Raw genomic sequence first — 13,425 nt, 5'->3', positions numbered from 1 at the left:
AGCGTGTCATATATTCAGCAAAACATCTCTGATGTATATTCACACAAGTGCCATGTGCGGACTTGGTGGCGGTGCCGCTGAATGACCCGCCGTGTCCAGTGCAAGAAAGGAGCCCGGCTGCATATATGCCTCATACTGAACACATCTCAGTGGTATGTTGCTATTTTGCTTCGTTGCTAATCGCATTAACTGCTATGGTCATTGTTAAGTGGGTTCTGCTGCATCTTTTTCTAATAAAATGACTTAAAAAATTGCGTACTTATCTTTCCCATGCTTTATACGAGAAGCGCCACGTAATTACGTTCACTGTTCAATGCTCACTGTTAGGGCTAGGGTTGTGGAAGAGGGAAGGGGGAAGTTGGAGAGCTGGACACAAAGGCCTGTCTCCAGGGCCCATTCCTGCCTAGTGGCTGCGCACCCTCGCGCGCGCCCGACGGAAAAAGTAGGTGAGACTGGCCGCCGAACTTTCCAAAAAGAAGTAGAAAAAGATGACTCAGAGGCGACGGAGGGCGCGTAACTTCGTCCGCGCTAGGAGTCGCCCTCTCCCCTTCGTTCGGCGTCGACGGGGCGAAAGAAAAATCGAGAACCTCCCAGAACAGACGATTGCTCCTAGCCAATAGGAAGACGAGACCGGAATGGGAGAAGGAGTGAGTTTGTACGGAGAAGGAGGGAATTTGTGCAAGGAACTCTATGCGTATGTAAACGCCTGCTTTGGCGCTTGTAACAGGCAGACGCGGCGCGCGTCTATAAAAGGAAGTTGATCGCGGGCTACGATTCAACCACGAGCCGCCGGTTAAGCTTGCATAAGCCCACCCGCTGAGGAGCTCCCGGGGGACGCACCACTCTCGGCCAGCCACTGACCATCCAGGCAGCGTGCGCTAGTCATCGGGACGGCCACCGTTGGACACCTGCGGTCGCGTCGGACTGACGAAGTGCCCGGTGAACAATTAGCATCCATTCATGCGAAAATGCTCGGTCGGAAGCATCAAAGTGGTGCGTCTAAACGAAAGGCTAAGTTAGAAGAGCGTGAAAGGAAGCTACCAAAGATGACAAAGTACCTACTGAATGCAGCTTCCGCGGAGCAGTATGATCGTTCTACCCAGAGTGCGTGTCAAACTGCCAATAGTACCGACTGTGCTTCTGTGGAGGACTTGCTAACTCCATCACCACGGTTTCCTGGCAAGAAGCAAGGTTTGACTCATCTTGGTTGTCTGGATCCTGTGAAAACGGTGCCAACCTCGGTCGTCCATATTTCTGAGCAACCGACGCTAACCGAGCCCTGTCCTGTTCCTCAGTCAGCCACGTCTATGCTACTCGGCCTGGCCCCTGCCACAGAGCTCCAGGTGTCCGGTCCGCCACGCCCGATTTCTACTACTGCTGATCAACAGGTGCCAAACTTCCCCGATGAGCCTCCTTCTACTGACGAGCGCCAGGAAACAACACTCCAAGAACCGACTCACTTGTTTCCTGTTTGTTTGGCTTCAAATAACATGTTCCCACCAACAAAGTGTGCCTCGAGTGGACGAATGAGACGGCTTCTCGTTGTGGCAACAGAGAAGTACAGACACCCCCGCAGCAAGAAGGTAGGTTGCGAGATTTTCCGAAGGGACCACGCTAAGTGGCCGGACGTTATTACTGACAGCTTTCTGAGTGTATGCCTTGAGAAAGGGCCATTGTATTTTCAAAATCGGGCAGAAAATTTTCCGTCTTCCGAAAGGCAATACAAAACTCAGAAACGCTATATGTCACCTCATCTTTTCGTACGAAAGGCTGTAAATGGGGAGGCGTACGATCGACACTGGTTAATGTGCTCGGAGTCCAAATGTTCCGCTTACTGTTTCGTGTGCAAACTATTTTCGATTTCAAGCAACCCCAGTGCTTTCACCACGCACGGCTTTTCTGATTGGAAAAGAGCAAAAGAAAAGGTTTGCGCACATGAAAATCGCGTCGAGCACCGGAACTACGTGGCAGCATACACTCTTAGGCAAAGTTACACCCTTTGGCTTGCCCCTTCTGCCACACAACAATAATCGTTATCTGCCTTGATGCGTTTCCTTTCTTTAACGCTGCGAGCCCGGTACTTTCCAGTAACGAACGGCACGCGCGTTATCAGAAGGGGCAATCCAAAGGGTGTAAACTGTTCTATGCTGATAACGGGCGTGCCGTTCGTTACTGGAAAGTACCGGGCTCGCAGCGTTAAAGAAAGGAAACGCATCAAGGCAGATAACGATTTGTTGTGTGGCAGAAGGGGCAAGCCAAAGGGTGTAACTTTGCCTACACTCTAAAAACAGTTGCACCCTTTGGGGTGTATATTTGTCCCACAACAATAATCGTCATCTGTCTTGCCCGCGTTTCCTTTCTTTAACGCTGCGAGCCCGGTACTTCCCAGTCACGAACGGCATGCGCGTTATCAGTGTGACGCAGCATTCTCGACAGGAAAGTAGCCAGCGCCGAGTTTTCAAGAAAGGAAACGCAAGCAAGGCAGATGACGATTATTGTTGTGGGACAAATATACACCCCAAAGGGTGCAAACTGTTTTTAGAGTGTAAGAGTGTAGCTCGCCAGCTACGGCTAACGATCTGGGCAGCGGAAGTCGCCGCCAGGCATGGTCTGGTGGCCACGACCGGCAGCCTGAAGGCCACCCACGTAACGGCGGCATCTTAATTTCCTTTTCTTTTTGGCCTTCACAAATAAACATAGCGGGATGAAAGAGGAAAACACGATCAGGTTAATACAGGCCTTCGTAATGAGTAGAATAGTATACGTAGCGCCGTACTTAAAATGGCAGGTCGCGGAAAAGATCAAATTAGAATGCCTCATTCGGAAAATATATAAACTAGCCATAGGACTACCGATCAGCACCAGCACGGACAAGTTGTTGCAATTAGGCCTACACAACACGATAGACGAGCTCATTGAAGCGCAATGTACGGCACAATATGAACGCCTCTCTAAGACTAGAGCAGGCAGACACATCCTAGAGAAATTAGACATAGGTTACCACACACAGCACGGTGTCAAGGTGGACATCCCGAGAAAGACGAAGGAAAGATTGATAATACCTCCCATACCTAAGAACATGCACCCAGAACACAATAAGGACAGAAGAGAGAACAGAGCGAAGCAAATACAGAAGAAATTCGGCAGCGACAAGGGCGCAGTGTTCGTAGACGCGGCTCGATACAGTCGCAGGCGGGGGTTTACGGCAGCCGTAATCGATAGGGAGAAACGGTGCAAGGCGTGCGCGACGATACGCACCACAAGTAACGAGATAGCTGAAGAAGTAGCCATAGCGCTCGCAGTAGCTCAGACTAACGCAACCGTGATAGTCAGCGACTCTCAGACGGCAATAAGAAACTTTGCCAACGGCCGAATCTCCCCGGAGGCACTACGCATTCTTCTTGCAGGAGGCCAAAATTACAAAAGAAAGATATACATCACCTGGACACCCGCTCACACCCTCGCGGAGGACGGCAACAACGAGGCGGCACACGACGCGGCTCGAGGGCTTGCGGACCGAGCCGCAGTCGCAAGTGACGCCCCCACACCCTCCGGACGTGACGGTGCGGTAAATGAGTGGGAGTGGGAGGACAGAATGACAACATATAATGACATTACGAAACATTATAGGTTACAGAGGCGCATATTCCCTCGACCTCACGCACAATTGACAAAAGAGCAGTCTGTCGCATGGCGGTAGTTACAAACTAAGACGTATCCGAATCCTGCGCTCTCGCACATCATATATCCGGATGTATATCCTACGGACAAATGCAAAACATGTGAATCCAGAGCCACTCTGGAGCATATATTATGGGAATGCCGAGGGATAAATAACAATAAAGAAAACGCGGCCTCTAGCAGCAGCCTTCGCACGCGCTGGGAAGCCGCGCTGCTCAGCCCCGCCCTCGAGGATCAACTATGGGCCGTCCAGCGGGCCGAGGACGCCGCCAGGACCCACGAACTCCTGGCCGTCACCTAGGCGGGGCCTTCGGCCCTCCCCACCAACTCGCAGGGCACGCAATAAAGTTCTTTCCTCCTCCTTCACTAAATAAAGTTTGTACCACCACCACCAACACCCGCTCTAACTCTAGTAGCACAATTGACAAGGAGCTGGTTAAGAATCTTGTCACTGAGACCGCTTACTGGACAGAGGTGTTGAAGCGCGTAGTCGTAGTTAAGCTTCTAGCTGAGCGCAACCTAGCGTTTAGGGGCAGTGGGGAGATTTTTGGTTCAACGAGAAATGGCAATTGTATGGGAGTGCTTGAAGCCATTTTGGCAACGTTTGATCTCTTTCTAGAGGAGCACATCAAACGCTACGGGAACAAAGGAAAAGGTCACCCATCGTATCTGTCAAAAACCATTTGTGATGAATTCATCGAGCATATGGCAAAGGCTGTCGAGGAACGTCTCGTTGACGAAGTGAAACACGCAAAATAGTTCTCTTTAATTGTCGATTCGACTCCAGACCTTACTCACCTTGATCAGCTGTCAGTTTTACGATACTATTTAAATGGGAAAGTGTACGAACGCTTTCTTGGATTAATTTGTTCCAATTGAATCGCATACCGGCTTGTATCTTTTCGATACCGTGATGTCCCTCTTGACGACCAATGGCATCTCAATTGATGATTGTAGGGGCCAAGCTTATGATAATGCGAGTAATATGTCAGGAAAATACAAAGGACTGCAAGCTCAAATCAAACACCTGAACGAATTGGCAGTCTACGTCCCGTGTGCTGGTCATTCACTGAACTTAGTTGGCGCGTGCAGCGTTGACAGTTGTCTTGAGGCATCAAATCTTTCAGTGTAATTCAGAGACTATATGTGTTCTTTGCTGCCTCACCTAAGCGACGGAGGTATCTTTTGGACAGCATGGGCGGAACTGGCCAGCAGCTTGTTTTGAAAAGTCTCTCTGAGACCAGGTGGTCAAGACACGCTGAATTATGTAAGGCCATTCTGAACAATTTGAATGCAGTCTTGTGTTGCCTTGAAGCTATATCAAAGAACGAGGAAGAAAACGGTGACACTAGGAACGAAGCGCACTCTCTCCAAGAAAATGACAAAACTAGAGACTGCATTCATTGCGATTTTCTGGAGTGAAATCTGGGAGCGCTTTGACAAAACGAGCGTAGCACTTCAGAAACCAGGCCTAGACATTTCAACTGCTGTAGACCTGCTGAGCTCTCTAGAAGGCTTTGTTAATTCTATGTGACCTCTCTTTGATACCTTCGAAGACAGAGCACGCACGCTAACAATCAATGTTATCAGGATGAAGGCAAACGCATCGTTTTGAGTAGGCACCCGGACGGAAAAAGCGATAGTGCGCTACAAGGTAGAAAAAAGTTTATCGTAGAGACCTACAATGTTGCACTTGACAGTCTAGGCTCTGCTTTGCGAGTGCGAAAGGCTGCCTACGCACAACTCTGCGAAAGGTTCGGATTCTTAAAATTGCTGACAGAAGTTGGGAGCGAGGTCTCTCTGGCACAGCATGGCTGAGAAGTTGGTGTAGACCTACAAAAATGATTTGGAGCCAGCATTTTCCACTGAAATCGTTCAGTTTGCGAACTTTCTGCACAACTCTGTGTGCCAAAACACGAGTTCCCTGGGAATAATGAAGTTGCTGCACTAAAGAAAGCTTATTGATGCGTTTCCGAACCTTTCTATTGCCTTGTGAATGTACTTCATACCCGTGGCAAACTGTGAGACCGAACGATCGTTTTCCAAGTTGTCGCTGATAAAAAATCGCCTTCGTTCGAGCCTCCTTGACGACAAGGTGAACTCGCTTACTATCATGTCCATTGAAAGTGACCTCCTCCGCGATCTATCCTCCCATTGGACCACGAATATCCTCTGGACATCCCGATTAGATCCGAACGTCCAAGTCCCGCTCAGGACGTCCACAGGGTACCATGTGGACATTAAATTCGGGATGTCCTATTTAAGACATCCTTCAGACATCCACACGATTGAACTTCTGGGATCTAAACAAAATCCCAAAACTTTAATCCTATGGATGTCCGAAGGATGTTTTCAACGGGATGTCCCATACCGGCCATATGTGGGACCACCACACACAGTCCTGCACGTACTACGTGATTATATCGCGGCATATTAAATCTCTACCACGGCTGCCTTCAGCGCACGCTCCTCCGTAAAGACATGTCTGCCAGCAATGTGAAGTTGCTGCACTCATAATCGAACTTCCAATGCAGACGATAAACGGAGAAGTTAAAATGAACGACCGAAACTGCACAAGCATATTGGGAGGAAACGTCACAAAGAAACAGGCAGAACGCCGGAACAACTGCGCATTACCACCTACTGCAAGGCGAAACCGAATCAATCGTGCTCTATGCTCCTACCAACTCCTACGCTCTCCGAACATGTCGAGAAGGAAGAGTACGGCAACCTCTACAACACCTGTAACCCCTGCCGTTGTACAGAGCAGTGACTGCCTTTACCCAGTCGAATCACCACTGGCTGTTGCATTCACACGCACGCTTTGTGCTGATTTGCGCGTAGTCAGTCACATGACGTAACGACGCTGTCTTATTGGATCTCTTCGCCCTTCTGCGTAAGCTCGGAATGCCAACGCCTGAAGGTTGCTGGGTTGGTGTGCTCTGCACTCTCACACGCTCAGTTCGCGCGCTTTCTCTGAACGTGGTGGTTGAATCGTTGTGCCATGTGCTCATGAGTTCCAGGGTGAGCGTTGGTCAGCTCCAGGTGAACGTTTTTGTCATGCGCTTTGGAGCTCCATTTCTGCGGCACCTGTACGTCTTACGCCTATCAAGAGGTAAGTGACAGTTCATGAAATCAATGTTTTTCTATTACCAGCCCTGCAAGTGTCGTGTCTGCGCATAATCGAATGACGGGCATTGTAGTACATCCCCATCTTTCGCAGCGATGGCAACATCAATCGGCGATTGACCATGCGTTGTGTTGCGTTTGGTCGCATCGTACTACTTTTTTGCAAACTTCTGAGCTTACTCTGTCCTATATCTCTGCGCAGCGCTGAGATCCGCAAAAAAAAAAAAAAAAAAGAATCTGAATTCGTAACTTTAGAATCGTTAACTCGGATGTTGCCCACAGGATGAGTCCGCAAGATCGAGTTATCGTTGTCTTTACTGAACAGTGGCGAATAATAAGAAAATGAATATTAATTATAATAGCTACCCGACACACACTGTCCAGAATAGCCTTGCTTCAGCTTCGTTTGCGTTTTCTTTGCGTAACCGTGATTGCGAGAGCAATCAATCGTACAACTGTACGGTTGAAATAGCTGAAAGTTTGTGTGCATTTGTATCGCGGTCGGGGCACTTGCTGCACGTTATGGCCGGCAACGCTGCTGAACTTTAATACACCTGTCTGTAGGGCTGATATATTCTTACTAACAGTGCATGCACGTTTCTTGAAATAACTGAAATTTAGGGCGACTTGTTAGACTTCAAGACAAATTTACTACTCGGCTCCCCTGTGACGAACGAAACGTTTGCGCCTACTTAATTGCCCGTTCGCACGTGGTCGTATTTTTTAGTACGTAACATGAAACTTTTTCTCTCTTGACTGATTCTTTCGCGTGCTCGTACTGATAACCGTGTCGCTTAATCTTCGCTACGTGTACTGTTGGCGTTTTGTTTGCGTAACAGCGATTGCCAAAGTAATCGTAAAACTGCGTACGTTCGGAATAATAGAACTTTGTTAGCGTTTGTATCGCGATTTGAGAATTTGCTGCCCGTGATGGCCGGTCGCGCTGCTGAATTAAACAGATCGTGTATTAACGCTGGTATTGTTTTTGGCTAACAGTGCCGTGCACGTTGTCGTAATAACGAGACATCTGGGCGACTTGTGAGGTTTTTGCATATTTACACGTGAACGGATGCATGCTAGTATGGTGTTAAGGTCAACTTCACGTCTCAGCTCTGTAACGACCAAACGTGCGCGCTGATGAGCTCGTTCGCACGTGGTAGCAATTTTTTTATTATAAGTGTTTGTGAGGGTTGACTCCATCACACGGTCGTAGTGAGTAACCGTGTCGCTTAAGCTTCGTCTGCCATTGCTGTTTTATTTGCTTAACAATCGCGATAGCAATCGTAAAAACTGCGTAAGGATGGATTAACTGAATTTACTCATTTCAATACTCTTAATGTCACGCAGAGCGTTACAAGGAGGGTGTGATTCTGTACAATAAGTGGAAATCAGGGTTTTGAAGTATGATGGGACAGGTTGTCGCTGACCTTAGAACAAGGAATAACCGTGCTCGTTTGTACGTGAACTTGGGACGTAGAATACAGATGTAGGCATCTGTATCACGATCGGAGCACTTGCTGCGCGTGATGGCTAATTGGCCGGCCGCACTGCTGAACTTTACCACGCTTGTCTTTACGGCTGGTATACCAGCCGTAAAGACAAGCGTGGTAAAGTTCAGCAGTGCGGCCGGCCCCTTAACCATTACGTACAGCATACATATATGTGCCAAACAGTGACATGCATATTTTTCTAAATAACGAAACTTTTGGACGACTTGTTAGGCTGCTGCCTGTTTGCATGTGGGCGGATGCATGCTCTTATGAGGGTAATACGATCAAGCTTAGGCCTCAGCTTCCTGTAACGATCGACACATTTACGCTACTTATACTATAGCTCGCTCGCACGTGGTCGTATTGTTTCGTATTAATAATGGGGAACGTTTGCCGATCTTCGTTGACTGTTAAATTTGCGTCACGCTCCCGCCCTCATGATTAACCGTGTCGCCAGTTGAGCTTCGTCTGCCGTTTGAGTTTTCTTTGCGTAACGGCGACTGCGAGAGCGATCGTAAAATGGCATGCGGTTGAAATAACTAAACATTTCTGGGCATTTGTACCGCGATCGCAGCACTTGTTGCACTGATGGTTGGCCTGCCGCGCTGCGGAATTTTCCCACGCGTTTCTGTCATACAATACCCTACACGTTCGTTTCTGGGAATAACGAAATTTCGGGCGACATCTTGTGAACTGCTGCTCATTTACACGTTCTCAGGTGCATGCTAGTATGTTGGTGAGGTCAAGCTTACGTCTCAGATGTCTGTAACGATCGAATCGTTTGCGCCTATTAGACTATCGCTCCGAATTCGCACGTTGTCGTATTTTTAGTAATAGAGTCTCGGCCACGGCGCCCGCATTTTGATGAGGGCGATACGCGAAAACACCCGTGTACTTAGATTTAAGTGCATGTTAAGAACCCCAGGGGGCCCAAATTATTCCGGAGTCCCCCACTATGGCGTGCTTCATAATCAGATCGTGGTTTTGGCACTTAAAAACCCAATAATTTATATTTTTTAGTTATGGTGAACGTTTGTTTCTCTTGACTGTTAATTACCCGCCGTGGTAGCTCAGTGGCTATGGTGTTGGGCTGCTGAGCACGAGGTCGCGGGATCGAATCCCGGCCACGGCGGTCGCATTTCGATGGGGGCGAAATGCTGAAACATCCGTGTATTTAGATTTAGGTGCACGTTAAAGAACCCCAGGTGGTCGAAATTTCCGGAGCCCTCCACTACTGCGTGCCTCATAATCAGAAAGTGGTTTTGGCACGTAAAAACCCCATAATTTAATTTGACTGTTAACTAAATTTCTGTCGGGTGCGCGTTTTATCGCGTTTTGCTGGACCCAATAAAAGTTTATTCACTCACTCGCTCTGTCAGGTGATTTACCGTGTCGCCTAAGTTTTGTCTACCCTTTGAGTTTTCTTTGCGTAATCGCATTTGCAAGACCAATACAATCGCGGAAGTTCCAAATAACGGAACTATATTGTAGGCATTTGTATTTCAATGGCAGCACCTCGCACACAGGGCGGTTGACCAACCGTGCTGCTTCAGTTTTCTCGCATGTGCTATCATTTGGGCCAGCGTATGTGCTGACATGTGTGCGCGACGCGCTGGACAAAATTACGCGACTGTTGCATCCCCATATTGTCATTGTATATTTACTGGAGTTATATAGTCGACAATCGCCTAACTTTTGTATTATATTGCGATAGAAATTGTACGGACACTCCTGATGAAATTCCGCTGACGCGGACGTGCGCCGCGGTGGGTAGTGGCTTCGTGGGCGCTGTTCCCGCGCAGCTTAGTGTCGAAGTTCGCGTAAATGTGGCTCTGGAAAGGCATTGTGGCTGGAACCAGCAAGAAGCGATCGCGTGTCGCTGCTGCCCCGCTTCACGCCAGCGTAGCGTATTTACCGTCAGGGAGGTGTGTTCATGTTCGGCTTTGCGCATGACACTGTTTGTTAATTTAACGAGGAAGCGAAGGTTTACTGTAATTTAAAGTGGCGATAACACGTACAGCTGCTTAAATATAGCCGTTTGATAATTTGCTCTCCCAATCGCTGCTTCGCTTTTCGGACGAAACTATGCTATGCTGACGTAGTAACTAGGAGAATTCCTTTTATCTTTGTAAAGAGATGAAATCATTACTTCTTTTCTGATAACTGTTCGCTCAGCGAGCTTGTATTAAGCCACAAAGAAGCAAAGTTCCTGCCAGAATCTGCAGATTGCTGTTAAATGTGCACGTTGTTACGATAGCAATTTTCATAAACATTTCTAACACATTTTTATTGCATACTTTACAGTCATGCTGTGTTCCTGCCATCAGCCTGGTGTCACTTTGGATCGACATCCTTCTTTGTTGAGGATCAGCACAGAAACAAGCCCGCGGAAATCTGCTTTCTTAGTACCTCTGATCTCAGCAGTGTATTTCGTGTCTGCGACCACTGGCACCGATCGTTCAGGATGACTAGTAAATTGTGTAGCGTACCCGTGACCTCTTCTGTTCTGCATCTGAAACTATGGACGAAAGGCTTCATCCAGCGTGTGGCGACTTCCTTATGGACCGATGTACCTGTGAACTCGGTTAATTTTGGTCTCTGGGACTGTTCAAGCAAGTCCACAGAAATTCCCCACTAAATTTTGTAGTACACGTGAACTGCAATTGTAGTCGTCTTCGACCGCTGAGCCAGCCTGCAGTGAGCCTTAGTGAAATGTTTAGTCGCCAAGATACCTGTGATATTTTCAGAAGTATTTGTAACTGCTGCCATTGAAGAACAGTCATGCTCTGCCTCTGGTAACTTCCATCGAGGCTGTCTGATTCCCGTGAATTTTTAGGATGAAATTGTGTTTATGTGTGGCTGCTGAAGCAAGCCCACACAAATCCTCTATTAGCTTTTCATATGGGTGAACTCATATAATGCATTTTTCTGTCTATGACTGCTGAAGCGAGCATGCTGCAAGCTTTTAGTTAATTGTTTAGTCGCCAAGGTACCTGTGACGGTTCAGCAATATTTGGCTGTGACCACGGAAAGGTCGCATTCTGCTTCTGTTGACTTGCTTAGAGGCCTTCAAGCCTATGAACACTTATGGTGAATTTGTTTGGGACCACTCAAGTGCAGCGAGTGTCTTGTAACTCTAGTACTTGTGACGTCAGTTTGGTATTGTGTTGAAGCAAGTGTCTTGTAACTGCCTTTGTATCTGAACTCTCCAGTAATGTTCGTGTTTGCAACTACTTAAGTGATCCTTTAGTAATCTTTTTATGCCCAGTGTGTCTATAAAATATTTAGTACTTTTACTGTGTGCAAACGCTGAAGGAGGCCTGCAGAAAGTGGAGTAGCTTCCGTCATGGCTAAGACACCTCTGAACTTTCCAGCAAATATTGCATTTATGTGCCCGCGACCGTTGAAGTGAGCCAGCCCACAGTAGCCCTCCTACTAACTTCCTTTGTACCCCCCTACCCCCCCCCCCCCCCCCACCACCCTTGCATAGGGCTTTTAAAGTTCTTTTACTGGCCGAGGTGCATCTGCGTATTATTAGCTCAACTGAAATGGTCTTATCACTACACACGAAAGTGTCGATGTTTGCTCTGGTGACCTTTGCCAGAACTTGTTATGGATGCGCAGTGCATTTGCTGTACACTCTAAGAACAGTTGCACCCTTTGGGGTGTAATTTTGCCACAGAACGATAATCGTCATCTGTCTTGCTTGTGTTTCTTTTCTTGAAAACCCTGCGCTCGTTACTTTCCTGTCGAGAATGCTCTGTCATGCTGATAATGCGCATGCCATTCGTGACATGGAAGTACCAGGCTTGCAGCGTTAAAGAAAGGAAATGTGGGCAAGACGGATGACAATTATTGTTCTGTGGCAAATATACACCCCACAGGGCGCAACTATTTTTAGAGTGTAAATGGATGATTATACAGCAGCTGTTTGTCTATATATGACCACTGAACTAGCCTCGAGTAATTTTGTTAATGCCTAATGTAGTTGTGACATCTTAATTTAGCATAACTCGTGTTCGTGTATGTAACTACTGAATATGGCCTAGGGAAAGGCTGTGGCAACTTAAAGTGGCTAACATATCTAAACTTTTCAGCAAATTTTGCATTGATGTGCCTGCTACCACGGAAGTGAGCCCACTGCAAGCCTCGTGATAAGTTCCATAGTGGGCCCACTGCGAATTCTGAAATTTTCTTGCTACCCAAAGTGCATTTGTAAAGAGTTTGAGTAATGTACACTTTTACTAACCATGGTGCGGTATAAATAACTCCAATACTGAGCTTGTATGAAGAAATTATCGACTTTTATTTGTTTGCATTCCTGGGTTTTACTGAAAACTGCTGAGTGCATTTTAGAGTTCAACGAGTGATCTTCCTGCAACTGTTTTATTGAAATAAATGCTGTATTTTTGATGAGATTGTCAAACGATTCAGCAGTATGCAGAACTTCGTTCTGTAACTTTGTCCCTGTTAGCACAAAAAAGTATAGGTCGCATGTCTATATGTTGTGAATTAATGCATTTTTATCAAGTTGTATGTAATGTATTTGCTTAGCGTAGCAGGGAACCATGTGCACAATGCTTAGTTGCACTGCAGTCTTCATTTAACGTGCCTTGAGATGTGGTGGGCTGCATTCCTGGCTTGTCTACTGGTACTTCAGCTTTTGCATGACGAAAATATTTGGTCGCCTTATTGGACCGCTGGGATGGATCATCAAGAGCTGTGCAGTTCCTTTTCATCATTGCCCACAAGTCATCACAAAACCAGCTTACTTTGTTAATGGTATGTAAATTGCAGCAGGCTTGCTGCACTGTAGGGTCCATACTGAGGAATGTCCCAATTATGGTAATTTATAATCAATATGGACGCCCTGTGGATATCCTCAATCCCCAACCAAATGTCCCACAAACGTCCTTAGGACGATTGGTAAAATGTCCCAGAAGCGTCCTATATCCTGACAAAAATGTCCTTAGGATGTACTCGGGGTTATGCAATAAGAATAATCTGTATTTAGACGTCTCTTGGACGTCCGAATATCCCATTATGACGTTCGGGGGACGTTTCTATAAACGTCAATCCCAGGGACGTCCGAATGTCCCGTTTTTGATCTCCGCTGGACATCTGT

Source organism: Dermacentor andersoni, chromosome 1, assembly GCF_023375885.2.
Source record: "Dermacentor andersoni chromosome 1, qqDerAnde1_hic_scaffold, whole genome shotgun sequence".
Lineage (NCBI taxonomy): Eukaryota > Metazoa > Arthropoda > Arachnida > Ixodida > Ixodidae > Dermacentor > Dermacentor andersoni.
This window is presented reverse-complemented; position numbering follows the sequence as displayed.